Raw genomic sequence first — 21,367 nt, 5'->3', positions numbered from 1 at the left:
GTGAGAATATATCGTTTAGAGACACTATGATCAAATATGGACGCATATAACCCAGTAATTTGACAGCAATCAGCGGGCAGTGCCAACTTGACCTGATTGTTTCGTTGAGCGAAAATGTAGTGTGCCGGTTGCTTCCCTGTTGAGTTGTGCGCACTAAGTCCTAACCATTCAATATCTACCTCCATGCAGCCACCTGACTCGTTCAACAGCCTTTGCCTTCTACCTGTTTTTATAAAATTTGTACGAATGAGTTCGGGTATTTACTAAACAGTTGTCAAGGCAAGTTTACATGACATACGGTAAAATGCAATCTTAGGCTCTCTTTGTACGCTTGTCCGTCAGCCGTCTTCAATTGAGAGCTGCTACTGCCGGCGCTCCGGTGTTTATTACCAACACGAAACGCACGGTAATATAATGTGAATTGAGAGGGCTCCACATTCCCAGTAATTGTAGCCCACTAACCTCTTTTTAACTCCGCATATGTGAATGCTTACTGCTCTTCTGTTTTCAGATGCACCACATGATGATGAGGACCCCACGACAAATCCTGACAATTTTCACCTCCACATTGTAGCCCCTACATTGCTAGTGGGAGTGGAATCACCTGAGAAAGTCAGGTATTGGGATCAATAGCATGCATTTATTTTAGATGACGCAAGCTCAGTTGATACTGAATACTGTTTTCTCTTTGGGTTTCTGCTTTTAGAGTACACTCGTTTTTCGTCAATGCAAATCTGTTTAACACTGATAAAAGCTATTGTTATTCGTAGAACACGTCCAGTAGTGGCATGTACATTTGTTTAAATTGTAATAAGCTTTGCCTTTCAACAAATGTCGAGACGGTTACATTTCTCTCAAACACATTCCTGACATTTGGCCCTCCTCGACCACTAAATATCAGGCACTAGAATCAATATAAAAAAGCAATAACGGCATAGTAGAATAATATCCCCAAATTCCTGTTTACTGATGCGTTTTCGTAGTGTTAAGGCATAAGCAGGCACCACGTAGCAGTGCCTCATTTTTTGCTTCATATTTTGTAGGCTGGGTCCCCGATCCTGCTACTACGTGGTACATCAAGTACTACTTCATATTCTGGTCTCACACCACCCTTTAAACTACTGGCATTGTGTAATATCCCGGATGATGAGCAGACGCAACCTCTCGCATCAATTAAGGTTGCGTATTTTATCACACCACATCTACTCCCTGCGGCTTCGTTGATACCCCCGTGCTAGTGCCCAGTAGCAGTGATTTTTACGGCAAGGCGCGCTACAGGCAATTACCAACAGTTGCTCATAGTACGTGGCGCATACGTGCTAACAGTAAAGCCTACATAAAATTCTCAGATAGTCTGTTAGTGCAATAAATCTGTAGGACAATGTATTGTGCCCGTTTGCGTAGTTCTTGCGTGAACATGTACGTTTTGCTGACAAGAAAGGGTAGTATACACTACGTAGCCTATTCTCGCAAAAAGGCATGCGTTGGAGTTGTTAGTATAACATTCCAGATACGGCCTAAAAGTTTTTCCATGCTTGATTATTCTTGTCGACTACCATGTTTGCACATGTAATTTTGGTTGCTGTTCTGGAACGGAATTTAAAAACAGTCCTGACACAATAAAACTAATTGGCCGGCATCTGAAGCTACAATGCCGCTTGCACTACTGAGCCTTTCCTCAACATTCCGGATTCTAAAACAAAACTCCTGTCCCTGGGAAGCATTGCAACCTTAATGAATGTCAAATTCTTACCCTTGTTTACCCAGAGCAGGGGCGTTTACGACTCAATTGGGTCAGCCCAAACTTTGCAGTTCACTTTGTCAAATCAACACAATGTTGAAAATAGTTGGAATTTGTATTGTTTTACTGCGCACTGACGTACATGCCCTCTCGGGAAACATCGGCTCCACGAATTAGTGATTTTGTAATTCGCAATTGTTTGACCCAGTGGGTGTTTTTATAGATTTATAAGCACCTCATAGTACATATGTATAACATAATATTTATTTTGGAGTTGCACTTTAAAGCTGATGCGCCCCTTTGAAGGTCGCAGTGACTAGGGAACTACCGGATGCCTACATGTTTGCGACAACTTTTGGGACTTCTTCTGTATTACTACTTGTACACTCTTTTAAAAGGTCAAAATAAATTTAAACTTCCAACTTAACCTAACCGAGGCACACTCGGCAAAACATTTGAGTTTGCGTGTGAGTGTGACCGATTTACAAATAATTAACTGACTCTAATTATCTAGCTATTCTTTGGAGTTGACTCATTATTGCTTTTTGCCTTTCTTGCAGATATGTCTGTCATTTATGAACTAACAGCGCTTCTAAATGGGGCAAATATAAATGCAAATCTGCTGGTGCTGCGCCGACAGTGAGGGAATAGTTCGGAATAGTTAGATCTTAAGAAACATATCACCACTTGGAGCAGCAATGCGTTTAGAACATTTTGCTGCACGAGGGGCAGCGCAGTAGCAAATTTGCAGGTAAATTCGCCCAATAAAAAACCGGCATAAGGCAACTGGCCGCCAACTTAAGAGAGGTAACTTCGTTTGAGTGTTTATAGATTCTAGGCCAGTTGTTTTTATTTTTGCAGCTGACTACATGCGCGGGTTTGAACGTGGGTGTTTTCAAATATGGACTTAGTGCTTAGAAACCAGACTGAGAGCCACAAGTTTATGGTGTCATCGAGCGATTTAATTACGTAGCACTACTCTTCCTTTTTTCTCTTAGTCTGTATCCTATTTCCCAAACACTACCTACCCAAACACTAAATCCGCCTTTCGACATTTGGAGGAGAGTAAAAAGGTAAACGTCAATGTTCTGCCGTTTTTTATTTAAGTCATGATGCTGCATATACCATCAGCATGACATCAGATAATTTTTGAAAAGTTTCCGGAAGGAATGGGAACTGTACGTTCCAGGACGTCGATTCAAGTTTTTTATGCAGGCCGATGATTGCACCTACAGGAACTTTAAAGCATCTAGAGTGGGAAGGTTGGTGGCATTGACACCATCAATGGAGGCGCCATATATCTTTGGCCAACTCTGAGAGCCCGAGCCAAATTTAGCGAAACGTGTTGATTAGCTAGTACAGGCTTGCAGTTTTGCTAAATGATTCTTGGGCAGCGATAAGAAAACATATAGAAAAGCAATATATAAGGCAATGCCAAGAATAGCAATTGTTGTTTACTTCACAAAATATTCTTCGATGTTATTATTATTAAAAATATTGCTATATAGATGCTTTGTTAAAAAATATACTTAAAAGGGTGGGCTACAACTTTCCTCGACTTTCGTCTTAAAACGTGTTCGCCGCACTAGTCTTTCTTTCTTTGCGCTGGTTGTTTGCTCGAGCAGTGTTGTGGAAGTGCTTTTGGAGCACCGAATTTAAAGTTGAAAATAAACCTTCACGCATGCTCCGTTCTCGCGCGCTTCGTTGTGCCTCGTTCCTCAACGGGATATGGCGAAGCACGGCGCTCAGTGCATATTACGAGATTGTTTAACGAATTACCTGAAGATGTCCTGCTTATCTTCATCGAAGAAAATGCTGAAGAATAGGTTTACTGCAATTGAGTGGAATCAGTGAAGTTATTAGGCCAATGTCTCCCGTTTCACAGGTTCTGATGTGACGTTTGTATGCATTGGTTTAAGTTAGCAGTTTTGTTTCCTCATTTCTCCTCTTCTATTGTGTTTGTTCTATTCGCGGATGGTATTACGTTTTGCCGTTACGTGTAACGTGCGTGTGTTTTCTTAAAACAGCAATTCTGAAATCCTTTTATCGTTACTTCAACTTGTTGTATTGCTGTAGCAATTGCCGGGCCATGTCCCACAAGCCTCGTAGGCTTTGACAGCCCTGTTAATTATTGTATTTCTCCTTTTGTGGCAATAAAGATTATTATTGTTAATATTAATAATATTATAATTAATAATATTATTATTGTTCTTTTTGTTGATGTTGTTATTATTATTAACATTAGTATTAATAAGGAAGGTGGGACTCAGAGTTTAGTCAGGAATGGAGAGGGCGGGAAAGGGGGTAAACATGGTGACAGCGTCTACATGCTCTTGTGTATCCACGTGGTAAAAGTCCACAGGGACACACTAGTCTCTTTTGGGTGACCCCGGCCCACACAGGTGATGTCCACTCTTGGGGGTATTGATGTACGGTGGAAGGTCGGCTCCTTTCTCTTCCGCGACCCCCGAGCACTCCCTCAGCATGTGCTCCATTGTGGGGCTCCTTGGCGCGTGACATGAGGAGCACTTCACGATGGTCGTCTCCCTGGAGTTTTCAGGGAGTTCTGTCAGGTGTTTTGAGCATCGCGCAACATATGCCTGCAACTTTGTGAGCACGTCCTACATAAGAACAGCCCCTGCACTTAGTTTGTGTACCAGGACTTGAGCACCCTGGGACAGCCTCCTGGCAGTGGCTGTGGGTCATGACGCGTAGCGGAATCGAGCTTCACCCTGGTCGCTTGCTTGGCAGGGGCTCTGTCGTTTGCAGGGTATGAGTCATGTGTGCTCGGGCAACAGGGTGCGATAGGCCGGAGTGGATACTTGTTTATTCGCTCGCCACGCGTATGCGGCCTCGTTCCCGACGCCACCGGCGTGTCCCGGAACCCAGTCCACCCACGCAGTAATGCATTTTGTTGTGTGAAGTCTCTTCGCAATCGTCTTGATGAGGCAGCTTGCCGATCCGCTTACTGTGTTGCCACCGAGTCTTGCCTCCGCCTATCTATTGTCAGTATGTATGATAAACGTCAGGCCGTGGTGCTCATCCGCCTGGTAGCGCTCTTTGATGTGGTTCGGCGCCAGGAGTGCCACTTGTAGCTCGGGTTGCATTGTTCTGGGCGTAATGTCAAACTTCAACGTCCTCCTCGCCTCCGCAGGCACATCTGCACAAGCAACGTTAACGCGGTAGGTAGTTCCATCGACGGCGCTGTCCACCAATATGGCACGCGCCGCGGCGACGGTGGGCTCCTGTGTGGAGGTTAATCTCAAAAGGAGGCTAATCTCACTGGCCATAGCCATTTCTGAAGCACCACCACTTACACCTTCTTGCCTTATGCAATTACTGGCGCTTGATGTAGCGGACACCGCAGTCGCGTTTATTAAAATTTCTAAAGCTTTAAAACTATCTGAAGCAACAGATACCAAACGGCAGTAGGCTGCCCTCCACCGGTTTGGTCTCAGTGAGCTCATTTCCAAGTGCCTGGCATTCGGTTCTGCAACACGTGGCCCGTTACTTGCCTTGCGCTTCGAACGCGCCTTTCGCCTCAGCAGTCTTTTGTGGCGTCCCTTTCTTGTTTATTTTTTATTGACATAACAGCGAAGAAAAACCGCATTCTGTCAGCACCTCGTGCTTGTTAGCTGTCGGCTACCTGCGTGCTTTCTTTGTCACGTGCTCCATAGAATTGGTCGATGCGCGTTGCTTCAGTCTCCAGCGCGGCGCGTTAACCGCACTGTTTGCGTCTTTTCCTAAAGGCGCCGCTCTAACTCCGCTTGTTCTGTTACCAAACTTACCATTTTTATTTTCCCCTCAGTTTTCTCAGCGTCAACCTTTCTTTCCTCTACGTGAATAAAACATACATGAGAAACTTTATTTGCACCGGCATAAAGCACAGAGAGCAACCTCCATGCTTCCCCATCCGTCGGCCGGGATACCGTCGGAACGGCGGCTTCTAAGGCGACACCAACCACTTTACGCTGAGTGATTTAGGTTCTGCTGATTATTAGTAGCTCCCAGGATGCACTCTTTCTATGAGGTTTGTAGTGAGAGGGTCGCGTCCGCGCCATCTGGACCAAGTCCGCGACTCTGTTACTGTCCTTGCACCTACAGTTGTACACTTTCGGGGTGGCATTTCCTGTATAATAAGTGGTTTGCGAAGACCCCGGTTTGTAATTTCTTCCAGTAGACCACGTCTTTACTGCTAAGCAGTGGATTAGCCAGGGGAAGTACATTACACTCTAGTAAAAACTGTTCGGTAGTTTCCCCGAAATTTTTAATTTCGTCTGGCCTCAGGGATGTTTGTGCAACCGGGTCTAGGGCATCCAATGCAATCGTCCCGAACGTAAGACCTCGGGACATCGCATATGCCTTTTCGCTCAAAAGGAGAGCATGATGACCTGGGGCCCAAATACGTGACACCTGCTTGGATCTTACTTTTGAATTCGCAGGAAATTTCCAGGCAGCGTTGGAAATCCTACCTCGGTCGCAGCTTCCGATGGATGACCTAAAGTCATTGACTATCACCCTCGCTCGTGGCTTAGTCAGCGCCAGGGCGATGACAGCCTCCTCTGCTTCTTGCGTGTCGTTGCTAAGTATTGTGCAGCATGAGAGCGGGACACCGTCTTCTCTTATGGCCACCGCCGTGCAATCTTTCTTTCTCAGCTGTTGTGCGCGGTCGGTGTATATGACGTCCGGCCTGCCTCCGGGTCTGATTTGTAGGGTGATGACCCTGCTCCGACATATGCCGACGGGCGCGTTCGTTTTGGGCTCCATCTTGGCTGGACTCATACCAAAGCCGGTTGCAGCATTGCCTTGCAATAAACGCTTCACCAGGACCCCTGGTCGACGTCTCTCAGTATATTTATTGTGAGCATTCCCGGCGTCCCCTAATTGTCATACATACTGAAAGCGATACCGCCCCTATCAAGGCCAGTGTGAGCACCAAGGGATAGGTTTCCAAACTTCTTGTAGTCACGCCCCATCGCCATTATCATCGGTAAATAATCACCATAATCATCGTTGGGCTCACGCTCCGAGCAGGACAATAAACGTCATCTCGAAGACCTCGTCTTTTTGTTGTCTCAATATATATATATATATATATATATATATATATATATATATATATATATATATATATATATATATATATATATATATATGTATATATATATATATATATATATATATATATATATATATATATATATATATATATAGTCGTGAAGTGGAGTCCTTAGTTGCTGCAGGAATACGCACAAAGTAGAAGTACGCTCTTCGGAGACTTTATTTCCAACGTTTCGACCTGAGACAGGTCTTCCTCAGGAATGAAAGCTTTGGGTAAAATCGTACGGACTCAGAGTGGGGGCGGCGCCCCGAAACACAAGCCACATGGGAAGCAAGCACACAAACGACCACAAACAGCATACAGAGCTTATTCTGCCAAAGGCAGGCGAAAAAAAGCCTTAAAAAAATAATAAAAAAAGGCGAAAGGAAGAGGGAGGAACAAGGTGGCAAGGAGGAGGCAAGAAAGAGGCAAGGAGGAACACACTGCATGAACGCGGGTTGTGGGGATAACAGAAAATGCGACGAGTTCACGGGTGGGGAAAGACCCAAAAATATCCGGTGTCTCCGGGAGGGAAAAACTACAAAGCACACGCCGCCACGAGCAGTGAGTTTACATGCGCGTCACCGGTAACAAGAATTAACTACTGACCGTCTTCAGACGGTCAGTAATTATTCCTTGTTAATACTGGCCGCTGAATACTGAGTAGTTAATACTGACCGCTGAAGACGGTCAGTAGTTAATCCTTGTTACCGGTGACGCGCATGTAAACTCACTACTCGTGGCGGCGTGTGCTTTGTAGTTTTTCCCTCCCGGAGACACCGGATATTTTTGGGTCTTTCCCCACCCGTGAACTCGTCGCATTTTCTGTTATCCCCACAACCCGCGTTCATGCAGTGTGTTCCTCCTTGCCTCTTTCTTGCCTCCTCCTTGCCACCTTGTTCCTCCCTCGTCCTTTCGCCTTTTTTTATTATTTTTTTAAGGCTTTTTTTAGCCTGCCTTTGGCAGAATAAGCTCTGTATGCTGTTTGTGGTCGTTTGTGTGCTTGCTTCCCATGTGGCTTGTGTTTCGGGGCGCCGCCCCCACTCTGAGTCCGTACGATTTTACCCAAAGCTTTCATTCCTGAGGAAGACCTGTCTCAGGTCCAAACGTTGGAAATAAAGTCTCCGAAGAGCGTACTTCTACTTTGTGTATATAAATATATATATATATATATATATATATATAATATATATACAGTCGAGAAAATGGTAGACGCACGAATAAAAACAAAAACAGTGGTTTACTGACGTTTACACTGATCTACCATTTCCTCAACTATTTCTTCTGGCTCCTCGAGAAGTTTCTTTTACTGCTTAACTATATATAATGAAAGGCGCAGATTCGAGGCAGGTATTTATTCAGGCGATCGGGGCCGAAGAACACCAGATCACACAATGATGATGATAATCTACAAAATGAAGAAGTGGCGGAGGCCACTGTGTGATGATGGGGATTTACAGGTGATGCACAGAAATGCGCCCTAGTGAGGGGATTGGCCCTCATACTAGTTCGTCCCTCCAAGCGATGCAGCCACCTGACTTAATCCGTTCTCACACTATTTCCTCCCTCTTCGCGAAGGCAGGCGCCCGTAGCCATCAGCCCTCACACTATTTCCTCCCTCTTCGCGAAGGAAGGCGCCCGTCGCCATCAGTCTGCGGAGCTCTTCTCGGATAATAGCGCTATAAGAGCCCGCAGGTTATCGTCTCCAAGGTATTGCGGTAGAGCGGTCTCCTGCTGGAGACGGATAGACTGCATCTCATGCAGCCTCCGGAAAATTGTAGTCACATCAGCCACGGTGGACGGGTTTTGAAGCGCCAAAGCCGTGAAAGCAAAATGGCCGATGCCCTTAATGATGTGACGCACTTGATCCGCTTCCGTCATGTCGTTGTCAACCCGGCGGCATAAGGCAAGAACGTCCTAGATATACGCTGTGTACATTTCCTGAGCCTGCTGGACGCGGGTCTCCAGTGCCTTCTTTGCGCCGTTGGAGCGAGCTGCGGGAGTGCCGAAACTGCGGCGCAGCTGTGCGGTGAAATCAGCCCAGTCGGTGATCGAGGCTTTGTTGTTAAAACACCACGTTTTGGCCACTTTATCCAGATAGAAATTCACATTTGCCCGCTTGGCGATGTCGTCCCAGCGCATAAACGTGCTAACTCGGTTGTAATCATCCAGCCATTCCTCGACGTCGTCGCCGCGAAGCCCGGTAAAGAAGGGGGGGGGTCATGCTGGCGGATGGCTACGAAGCACGGTGGAACGGCCGAACCCGCAGCGTCCGATGGTTCCGCTGTCATTGGCATGGCCTTCTGCTGTAGGCGACGTCCCGAACGGAGCTCTAGGGGTGCACTCAGAGAGGTAGCCCAAGGGATCCAGTCGCACACTCCACCACTTGAAAGGCGAAGATTCGAGGCAGCCTTTTATTCAGGCGATCGGGGCCGAAGAAGACCAGATCACACAATGATGATGATAATCTACAAAATGAAGAAGTGGCGGAGGCCACTGTGTGATGATGGGGATTTACAGGTGATGCATAGAAATGCGCCCTTGTGAGGGGATTGCCCCTCACACTAGTTCGTCCCTCCAAGCGATGCAGCCACCTGACTCTATCCGTCCTCACACTATTTCCTCCCTCTTCGCGAAGGCAAGCGCCCGTCGCCATCAGTCCTCACACTATATATATATATATACAGAAAGATAGGTAAGCAGTCTACAACGCCAAAGGAGGCATAGGGGTGTGGTTAGGCTCTTTCCTTTATTTCTACGGTTAATTAAGTAAACATTTTTTTTGCAATTATATTTTTTGCATTTTTTTTCCAATTCTTCTGTATAATTGCAAAAAAAATGTTTACTTAATTAACCGTAGGGATAAAGGAAAGAGCCTAACCACACCCCTATGCCTCCTTTGGCGTTGTAGACTGCTGACCTATCTTTCTGTAATTCCTCAACGAGCCCCTCATTTCCTTACTATATATATATATATATATATATATATATATACATATATATATATATAGTTAGGAAATGAGGGGCTCCTTAGGAAATACAGAAAGAAATGCGGGCAGTCTACAACGCCAAAGAAGGCATAGGGGAATGGTTGGACTATATTTTTTTTCCTGCCAGTTACCCGCTTATGACAGCCTGTAGACGTTCGCGTCACGCCCCGGGGGTTGAAAAGAAGGTCCCCTTTTCCCAGTGTAGTCTGAGTGGCGCTGGCTACCACCCTCAGGCGTCAAAAACAGTTGTAGTAAATATAAATACCCCAGAAAGTGAAGCAGAACACAGTCACCCAGATAGCCGAATTGGTAAGGCATTCGAGATCTAATCGAAAGGCGTGGGTTCGGTCCCCACTCTGGGCGCGTGTTTTTCTTTCTTTCTCGCTTCAATTAATATGAAAAAAAAATATAATTTCAGTAACGGTAAAAAAAATATAGTCCAACCATTCCCCTATGCCTTCTTTGGCGTTGTAGACTGCCCGCATTTCTTTGTGTATTTCCTAACGAACCCCTCATTTCCTAACCATATTATCCTGCGAAAGCTTAGCGAGGGCCTCGGTTGTGGCAGCCTTGATGCCAAGGTAGCATAAGAGGGTTTCCCGCCAGTTACCCGCTTATGACAGACTGTAGACGTTCGCGTCACGCCCCGGGGGTTGAAAAGAAGGTACCCTTCTCCCCGTGTAGTCTGAGTGGCGCTGGCTACCACCCTCAAGCGTCAAATACAGTTGCAGTAAATATAAATACCCCAGAAAGTGAAGCAGAACACAGTCGCCCAGATAGCCGAATTGGTAAGGCATTCGAGATCTAATCGAAAGGCGTGGGTTCGGTCCCCACTCTGGGCGCGTGTTTTTCTTTCTTTCTTTCTTTTTCGCTTGGATTAATATGGAAAAAAAAATATAATTTCGCTAACGGTAAAAAAAAAGATATAGTCCGACTGTTCCCCTATGCCTTCTTAGGCGTTGTAGACTGCCCGCATTTCTTTCTGTATATATATATATATATATATATATATATATATATATATATATATATATATATATATATATATATATATATATATATATATATGACAGACTGTAGACGTTCCCGTCACCCCCGGGGGTTGAAAAGAAGGTACCCTTCTCCCCGTGTAGTCTGAGTGGCGCTGGCTACCACCCTCAAGCGTCAAATACAGTTGCAGTAAATATAAATACCCCAGGAAGTGAAGCAGAACACAGTCGCCCAGATAGCCGAATTGGTAAGGCATTCGAGATCTAATCGAAAGGCGTGGGTTCGGTCCCCACTCTGGGCGCGTGTTTTTCTTTCTTTCTTTCTTTTTCGCTTGAATTAATATGGAAAAAAAATATAATTTCGCTAACGGTAACAAAAAAAGATATAGTCCGACCGTTCCCCTATGCCTTCTTAGGCGTTGTAGACTGCCCGCAGTGGTAGGAAACACAAGAAAAGAAAACTCCAAACAAGGCAGAGCCCACATTGTTGCCAACATTTCAGCAAAAGACTTCCTTTCGTCAGGACCCTGACAAAGGCAGCGCCCTGAAGGAGGTGGTAGGCTGCACGGGCATCACACCACCCAGTCTGCCTTAGCAATCCGTTGGCTGATTGAAGCTCTGGTTTTTTTTTGTCGGTTGCGGGAGGATTTAACAATATGCTTCCGCAGAGAAATGCTGCAAAAAAACTCAATTTCTGAGTAGGCCACGACGACACACCTAATGAGTCACTTTAGAATACGCTCAGGCCGACACTCGATGCCTAACCCACACACTGAATTTTATTTTCCAGGCTTAATTCGCACTCTTCATTTCTACAGGAAGTGCGAAATTGTATTTGGAAACTGATGTATATAAATGGGTGGCTGTAAATGGGTGGCTGTAGGTGTAAAATACGGGTGGTGAAATATATTGTCATCTAGTAATTTATTGGCATAGATCAGGAAAGTTCCCGACTGAACCATGAATCCTCCGCTGCTCCCTACGGTCTTTATTGACCCAGAAAAACACGGTTACTTCTGCGAAAGGATTAGAGTGGTTCATCAGCGGAGCTTTGACACACCGGCGGAACGCTATTATTTGCGCATGTAATGTCGCTTGACACTCCATCTTCACTAATTATTAGTGAATAGTAAAGTGAAAATTTTGAATACTTACAGAGTGTTTGGTAGGTTTTCACTTAATGTCAGTTTCTAGACTTTATTGAGACTGCATAATACACATGCCACGAAATGAAAGACCGAGCGCCCACCCAGCAAAAATGGTTTACTAAGCCCCCCAAAAAACCATTGGCTATAAAGTATAAGCATTATTAAATAAGTAATATTTCACTTTAACGAAACAAGCGCAAGATTGCCCAATTTCCGAACGCAACCGCATGAATCCTCTAGGAACATTCGCTCAGACAGTGGAACATTCTGTCTGAACATTCGTAACAGACAGGAACACACCTGTCAGGAAACAACCGCTTACAGTAGCAAACACTACTTGCAAGCCAGAAATTCCAGCCGTGAGGTTTTTTGGATAAGTAATATAAAAAAAAGGTATTTTCGAGGATCTCAACTTCTAAAGCGAACTTTATATGACTAACCGAAAGGAACCTTGAGCCCTCCCGTGCACGGACAAACGACCCTGGCGCGACCTTTGCGCACACGCAAAAAAACAGGTTCAAGAGCAAATAAAATAATGGTCCGGCTTTCATTAAGATTACGCTCGGCCAAATTAAGAATGGCAGGTTAATTGCTCACGCAGAAAAGCTCCCTCACGTGTAAAGCAAGGTTGAGCGATAATTCTAGGCAGGAACGGCTGTAGGGTGGATGAAGCAGCTTCGAAGTGGCAAAGTCAAAGAGCGGCAAGCGTTATATTCAAATGTGAGATCATGCCTCAATCCCAATGTTGATGAGCAGGCAGCTTACTATCAGCGCCTCCAAGCAGGACAGCGCACGTGGTCTTCTACGCCAAGCCGATGCTGCCGCCCATGGCAGCTTCTCGGTTTACCCATCTGTACGGATTGCACGGATGCATTTTTGTATGTACTGCCACCACCGTGGTTAGCGAAACAGTACCACAAACACATGTCGCAGAAAGTCAATACCCTCATTGCGTTTGAACGGATGACGGGAGTTCAAGTATGCCGTAGGAAATATGTCGGGCCTGTCTAACGCGTGTTCTTCACTTTTTTACCATGAAAAAACTTCCTAGGTTCCTCAGAGACCACTGGACGCTGACAGTTATAACATACATTATAACACGCTAGCAAATACGTCGCCATCATGATATGAGCACCACTAGAAATAATGTGTTTCTTTCTTTTCAGGTGTACGGGCAACCTTCAGCCAAACTAAAATCTTATGTTGATGCGAGGACGCAGAACGTGCCGCCTGAAACTGCGTTAGCGAAGGCAAATATCGAAAATGAAGACCGTTCAAATGCCAACTCCCTAGCGGAACCTCCGACGAATACTGCACTGCTAGAGACCAAAAGCACCTAAATATTTTGCCGGTTTTGAAGCTCTGCAGAGATATTTTGTGTTTAACGATGAGTCTACTTTAAACATACAGATTTTCTTGCTACAGAAGAAAGCTTCGCACGCATTGGACCATCTCCTTCACATACAGCCGGAATCGACGTTATCAGAAAGTTCCTATTGATAATTTCTCTACGTATAAAAATATGTTTAATTTGTCTCTCCCCGAAGCAGCTTTGAATTTTTCAGACTGTCTGCAACAACTGCAAAAATTCTTTGGCGTATTCCAAGAGATGATAGCGTGAGCACTGTAATTTTTCAGTCATAAATGACCTTAACGTGAACGCGAATGTGTACTTGAAAGTGTACTTGTACTTGAAAAACTGGCAAACCTGTATACGCAATGCCTAATGACCGCAATGGTACCGGAATCTTGGAAGAACGCGAACATCATCCTAATCCATAAGAAAGGCGACATGAAGGACTTGAAAAATTACAGGCCGATCAGCTTACTGTCAGTCGTCTACAAGGTATTTACCAAAGTAATCGCTAACCAAATCTCTGCAACCTTAGATTTCAGTCAACCTAAAGAACAAGCAGGGTTCCGTAAAGGTTATTCAACAATGGACCATATTCACATGATCAATCAGGTGATAGAGAAGTGCGCTGAGTATACTGAACCCCTATATATAGCCTTCATAGATTATGAGAAAGCATTTGACTCGGTCGAAACCCTAGCAGTCATTCAGGCATAACGGAACCAGGGGGTAGATGAGCATTATGTAAGAATACTAGAGGATATCTACAATGGGTCTACAGCTACCATCATCCTCCATAGGGAGAGCAGTAAAATACCTATAAGGAAGGGTGTCAGACAAGGAGACACAATCTCTCCAATGTTATTCACCGCATGCTTACAAGAAGTATTCAGAACGTTGGATTGGGAACAGGTGGGAGTAAGGGTTAATGGAGAATACCTCAGTAATCTCAGATTTGCTGATGACGTTTGCGTTGCTAAGTAACTCGGGGGACGAATTGCAAAGCATGCTTTCCGCACTGGGCGAACAGAGTAGAACCGTGGGCCTGAAAATAATATTCAGAAAAATAAAGTAATGATCAATAACCTCGGGACAGCACAGCAGTTTGGGATAGGTGGCGAGGCAGTGGAAGTGGTAAGCGAATATATCTACTTAGGCCAAGTTGTGACCCCAGATCCCAACCATGAGGCAGAGATAATTAGAGCGATCAGAATGGGGTGGGGTGCATATGGCAGACATTCTCAGATAATGAATAGCAGCCTACCATTGTCGCTGAAGAAGAAAGTGTATGACAGCTGCATCTTACCGGTACTCACCTACGGGGCAGAAACTTGGAGGCTCACTAAGAGGGTTCAACTTAAATTGAGAACGACTCAGCGGGGAATGGAGCGGAAAATGATAGGTGTAACATTAAGGGACACGAAGAGAGCGGAGTGGGTCAGGGAGCAAACTGGTGTTAAAGACATATTGGTAGAATTTGAGACGAAGAAATGGACGTTGGCAGGGCATGTAATGCGAAGGCAAGATAACCGCTGGTCGTTAAGGGTAACAGAGTGGATCCCTAGAGAATACAAGCGTTGCAGGGGGCGGCAGAAAGTTAGATGGGCAGATGAGATCAAGAAGTTTGCGGGGATAAATTGGTCACAGTTGGCACAGGACTGAGGTAATTGGAGAATAATGGGAGAGGCCTTTGCCCTGCAGTGGACGTAGATAGGCTGGTGATGATGATGATGATGATGAACGCAAAAGTGTACACGTTAACACGCAAATCACGCGATTACCTTCTATGCCCCTCAATTTCTAGTATTATTTATACTGGCATGGAAGTTTGGGAATGTGCTTTTCCAAATATATATATAACGGCTTCATTATGTGATCTCAACACACGCAGTGGTTCAGTGTTGTGTGTTTCGGTTCTTGTTTTTGCCTTCGCTTTTTTGTCCTTGACTGTACGTAAAGAGGTCTTCTCCCTAAGTTGGCTTTGGGCACCGCGACCACTTTGGGCGGACGGCATGTGCTTGTTGGAAAATCCCTATGGGCGGCGCTGCCGCAATGCCGTGGCGAAATGGGAAGGGAAACCGAACTGGCGAGCGCGAATTTCATCAGTGCTTTTTATTAGTGCTTTGCATTTAGTGACGCGTTTGCTGAACAACGTTACTGAGTAATACTTAGTGTGCGTGAGCGCAGCATTTTTTTTCTGGGTGAGATTTTTGTCTTCTTTATTTCGTATGAAGGCGCCAAAGAATACGTCTTCTCAAAAGCGTCTAGCTGCCCGCTTGTTTTGTTTTTTTTTTAATTTTTCACCCCGTGGAAGAGCCACAGCTGAGCATATTTTAGTTGTTTTAACAACCGGTTAACAGCGTTCTGCGAATGATTCTTCGTGTTATTTTTTTTTGCTTGAGACGCGCCATGGAATACCCAATGTTGGGGAACTGTACTTTCTTTGCGAGAACCGAGGAAACAGCGAGCGATGTCATACTAAACAACTGTGAGGCACCGTCTGCAGCGCTGCCGATCATTCAGCTAGGGAAAATCCTTGTGTGGCAATAATCATTATGGGCATAGTGTGGTCAGTTGTCCTGGTTGCGGAACTAGGGTGATTCCAGAAAATCATTGCAACGTGTTGATTACGCTGCCTTCATGATGCTAATCTCGTTATCCGCAACATTTCGAAGGGGTAGGTGCGGAGCCTCGAGCCAAATTAATGGTTGGTTACCCGCCGTGCAGTTTCGGTTTCTTGTTGCCCACATACCCCACCCGTGTCTTGTTGCAAAGGCCCCAAACGAGAAACACCGCTATGCTTTGCCATATAAAGTGCGGTACCATCCTCTCACCTAACGGGAATTTTATGTTATCTGATCGGTGTACCTCCGTGCACCACCGCTGTCGCCAGGCAGCGCAATCATCTTGCTATCTGAACCAGAAAAAAGTATCAAATTTCAATGTAGAGAGCAACCACAGGAGTCCATCTTTCATTTACGTAGTTCTAGTCAGTTTCAAAACTCTCTCAAAAACATCTGAACCCATGAAATGCATCCAAACGTCTGCTCTTCAGACCGAGTATCAAAGAAATAATCTGCATCACGACTCGGTGAGCTGCAAAAGTTTCGCTTATGTTTTCGGCACCCACATTTTGCCGATTTAGGTTGTGTTGTTCTTAATCTTATGTTATATTGGACATGATAATTACATTAGATTCCTTGGCGAACACTGGTCTTTATTATTTTTCAAACATTTCTGAAGATATATTTGGGACGTTTTTACATCTTCACAACTTAGCTTTTTTATTACTTCTCCGAAAATGCTGAACACTTCAGCTGACGCCACCATCGTGTTGTGAATATCGAAATGATAAGTCAGATATCTCATGTCGCATCTTTGCCAGACAAGACATACGTGCAGATAAACGACGGCACCTCCCAGTCATAACACTTACTTTCGAAATACCGCAATATCACGGGCGATACGTCCATCGCCCGCGATATATCATTTCATGTGACGAAGACAGGGATACTATCATATTTCATTTTAGAGGTGACTCCGCATTCCACAGAAAATACACGACAAGCTTCAAGACAAATCATGAATTATAGTTAAGGAGATGCCAAATTTTAGTGCATACAATTTAAAATGAAAATTCATAAAACACCTAAGGGTTAGTTTCTACGATTGGAGACATGACATCGTACTTCGCGGCGACGTCGGGAAGCGGAACGGCTGTTTCTGCATACAGAATCGATAGTCTCGAAGCACTCATGTAAGATTTAAAAACTTGACAATGTCAAAGTCACTTTTTGCCAGCTACGGTTCAGTTTTTGCCCTCTTAAAAGGGAAGCGCTAGAGAAGAAATACTGTTATTGCACGATTTTCCCTTCACACTTTGCCTGGGCGACCACAGGCAGGCATACTCGATAAAGTCATCGCTGCTAAAGAATCAACGGCTGGAGGTGACGCTAATGGCGCTTCTTAAGATAGTGGTAGCATTCTTGCGTCAGCCGTTTCACAAAATCGCGGTACACAAATCAGCACGCCGAAAACCCCAAAACCAATTGCAGCAAAAATTATTCAAGGCCAAAGTTTCAAATACCTATATTAAGTGCAGAGCACTTGAGGGGCTCGCCGTGACGTCGTAGCTCGCTCGCTAGACACAATTTGAGCCCACTGCGTTCCGGCGTAGTGGTGGTCGTAGCGATATCTACGGAGGTGCGAGGAGCCTAGCGGTTTATTTATTATAAGCGTTCAGAACTCATGAACCGCTATCACTTGTCATACATCTCCGCGTTTCTTTGCCCAAAGAAATGTGCATGTACATGTGAGGCAGAATATACGGAATTAACCGGCAGGGCCGGCATTCATTTGGTTAGGAACGCTCGTTGGGTTAGGTTAGTGTTTACGACAGCCAGATTAAAAAGTGGCAGTGGAACGGCAGGATTTGCGGTAGGAAAAGCAAGCACAAAACGAACAGAGCTCCCGCTGGCGCAGTGTCCAGCAGGAAGCGCTTGGGCTATGCGAAGGTGGGAAATTTGAAATTAGTTGGACCAATTTCCGTAGAATTCATCAAGAGAGGAATGAGATAGGGAGGCCGAGATCGTGACGGGTGGTGAGAGTCAGCGGATAACGACGCCTCAGCCTATTATGGCAATTTACTGCTCTGCACTTCCGACAGCTTTCACATTGAGTAGAACGGCTTCAATTTTTTACATAATGATTGTTGTGGGGTTCAGAAGTGAGTTGTTCCGAAAAGTATTCTACATATATGGAAAACGTTTGACGAACGTAAAGATGAAAGCCTAGTTGGACCTTCTGTTGGCCAGCAGTTGACCTTTTTCTTAAACTTTGCTCCTGTGCGCTTAGCCAATGAACCAGCTCCATGCCGAGCCCACTTCCAAGCTTCATTTGGTAGCTTCCCATCGCCAGGGTCCCCGTTTAAACCTCCGGTTAATGGTCATGTTGAACAACCGCAATCGCGCCCATCATCAACGACCATACCCTGGCCAGGACATTCCGAAGCTTGTTCTGCTCGCTAGCCAACGCCATATGCCGGCACGCGCTCTGTCTTTCTCTATCAGGCCCCTCGTAAGACATGCAATGCTGTTTTTTTTTACTGGCATGCGCATCCGTGCCTATGCTCTACCACTCAACTTTTCATAGATCGCAGCTGTTAAACGCCCCCTCCTGTGGTCTGGCATCGCCGTGGCCCAGTAAACCAGCACGAAAGAGCTCGACCCGGAAAGTATTGCGAACCCACACGGTGACGGGCAGTGTTCCGACGCCGCGTGAGAAATGCTCCTCGACAGATGCGACACGGTGTGCGACTTCGATACAAACAGCTAGCACAGAAAGCTTATAATAGGTATGTTCTGCTAATACCCCTGTCGGAAAAGTGGCTACAGAACGAACCAGCAAGAAACCCGCCGTTGTGAAGACGCCTAATATCTCTGCGAATGTCTGGATGGCTCAACTGTTGCTAGAAGATCTAAAATTTGTTTTATAAACGTTGAAAAAAATCTGGTTTAAATTAGGGATTAGAAAGTACCTGCTAAATTTTTTTGGGTGTGTAACTGAATCGGTGTATGAAAAGCCTTAAATATGCCTCAAACTGACGGTTTGTATCTGGTCATTGGGATACCAGTTATGATATATCTGTTGGTGTATTAGTGCAGCGTACAGGTGGCCTGATAGACGGCGATCCTGTACCTTTTATTCACGCTCTTCACACCAATGTCAAGTAAAACAACGTAAACAGTCGAGTGCGCGAAAAAAACACAACGCACTGCACTCTATCCCTACGTTACGTAATATTTCGAAAAATGGAAACCGGATCACTCCAAGAATTTTTTTTATTCTGTTCAACATTCAAACTAACACTGGACTGTACGATGTACTTTTTCGTTCTGATTAAGAATTGATAGTTTGAAAAGGATACATTTCTAAAAAAATCAAGTACCGCACATTATTCCATCGATCTCTCGCTGGGATGACAGCGGTGACGTTTCCATGGGACGTTCTTTTGAAACAGGTAAAGTTAAAAAAAACAGAACCAGCACGCTCGGGCGCGAGAACACGAGAACCAAAACTTACAAACACTTCCGAAACAGAGTAAAAACACACCAAAAGAAGAACAATGACACTGGCAAATCCAATCGTCAAGCGTGGCTTACGAAACAGCAGTTTTCAAACCTTGGAGTTAAGCAGAAACATAAAACAGCCCCAGCGGATCCGAAGAACACTGGATTTCCCACAAGCCGCAATGGGCAGAGTGTAGTCCAGCGGCTCTGCTGTCACAAATGTCGATGCATGAATGTCCTTTCGCTCCGTCAGGGGAAAAAAGTTGAGACGCCATGACGTCATTCCGCCAGCCTTGGCGAAACTACGTCTGTAGCACTGCCCTATCGCACTTCCCCTTTCCTAGCCGCCGTTGTCAACCTTAACACGTGACACACAATACTATATCTTTCTTGTAGATTCATGCTGGCCTTTGTTGGGCTGGAGCCGGCGCGCTGTCACAAGGCGCGCCACGTAGCAGAGTGACTCTCCAGGCCCAATTTGATATGACTAGGTCTCATGCTTCTCCAGGGTCGCATACTCATTAGTTTTGTCTACCTCCATGGTTTGCACCTCCGCGTGTGTGATGACGGCTGCTCACACCTTCCGGTTGCAATTTGTCGAGACATGCACGAGCAATGCGCCCTTGATACGAAGGAAGTATACTGTGCTTTCTTTGACTGTTCGCGCAAACTGAATTCATAACACCTGTACAAACTGCACATACGTTCTTCAGCTCTGTAGGCGTTTGAACCAAAGAAAACTATTGGCGTTTATATAACACGGTGTAATGAATGAACGACGACCATGAAGTTATTCTGAAAACCGTTGAATTATCAATGCTCGGATCTGTAAAGTTGACAGCAAGGGTCCCAGTTGAACTCGTGCTAAGGGGTCACACTTGCGCAAGAACTAACCGTCATACTTTAAAATATGGTACCTAGTTTTATGCAATGCGTAATCCCGTTACGTCATCCGAACACCCTTTTTAACCCAAAAGTGTTCTATACGCGGGTATACAAAGATCTCACTGACGTTAAATCTCTCAGGGAAGGGTAGTCCCGAGAAAAAGTGCAATTGACGGGGTGGTGCTCGGATTCGAGCCCACGATCTCTCTAGACTCGCCACAAGTGGGCGTACAGGGTCCATTTAATCCCATTTATTTCCTGTCCTCTAATGTACATACAAAAAAAAACTAAAAAAAAATCGAGGACAAAACCCGCACCAACAAAGCTATCGCAGGTATAAGCCAATTCAAAATAAATAAAATAGGCACTAGGCCAAAATACTTTTAGAAAAAAGCCGATTCGATGTTGATAAAAAGAAAAAAAACACACTCCACATCCAAAGGCGCTACTGTCTACATCCACACTAAAATAATCCTATACATCACAGCTACTTTTTTAAATCTAACAATATGACAGTGAAGATGCAAAAAAAGTTGAAAAGCGTTATAAAATGAGAACACACACACAAAAAAAAACGTGCAAAACAGTCCACTACAGCAATGTCATTACACTGAGTTCCAGAACTATGCAAAATTAGTTGGGACATCAATGACCCTTTTCTCACCACATGCAGACCCATGGACACAACGATCACTCTAAAACAAATCAACCAGAAATAAACCGGCTAGAAGTGACACAAAATCACATAGTTCAAATTAACAGTACTCGGCCGTAAAGTAAAGACTATCGTGCACTACAGTTTGCACCGCTTTTCACATTGTACAGTCATTCACTTTAAATACACTTCACTGCGCTGCCGTGTCTGCATCACCGTGGTCCAAAACTAGAGTTCATCATTCACCAAACCGCACTTAGGTGACGTATGAGCTACTACTAACGCGTATTAGGCCGATGGTACAGTCTCCACAGATCACCGCACTGCTGTATTACACTGCGCAACACATCACCACACAATTCACGTGACGGCTTATGACTTCGTATCTTGTTGAAGTTTGCTTCCAGAAAGACCGGCGAGGCAGTCAAACTTCTGG

This window comes from Haemaphysalis longicornis, unplaced genomic scaffold, assembly GCF_048455015.1.
Source record: "Haemaphysalis longicornis isolate Haplotype H1 unplaced genomic scaffold, Haemaphysalis longicornis Haplotype H1 scaffold_15, whole genome shotgun sequence".
Classification (NCBI taxonomy): domain Eukaryota; kingdom Metazoa; phylum Arthropoda; class Arachnida; order Ixodida; family Ixodidae; genus Haemaphysalis; species Haemaphysalis longicornis.
This window is presented reverse-complemented; position numbering follows the sequence as displayed.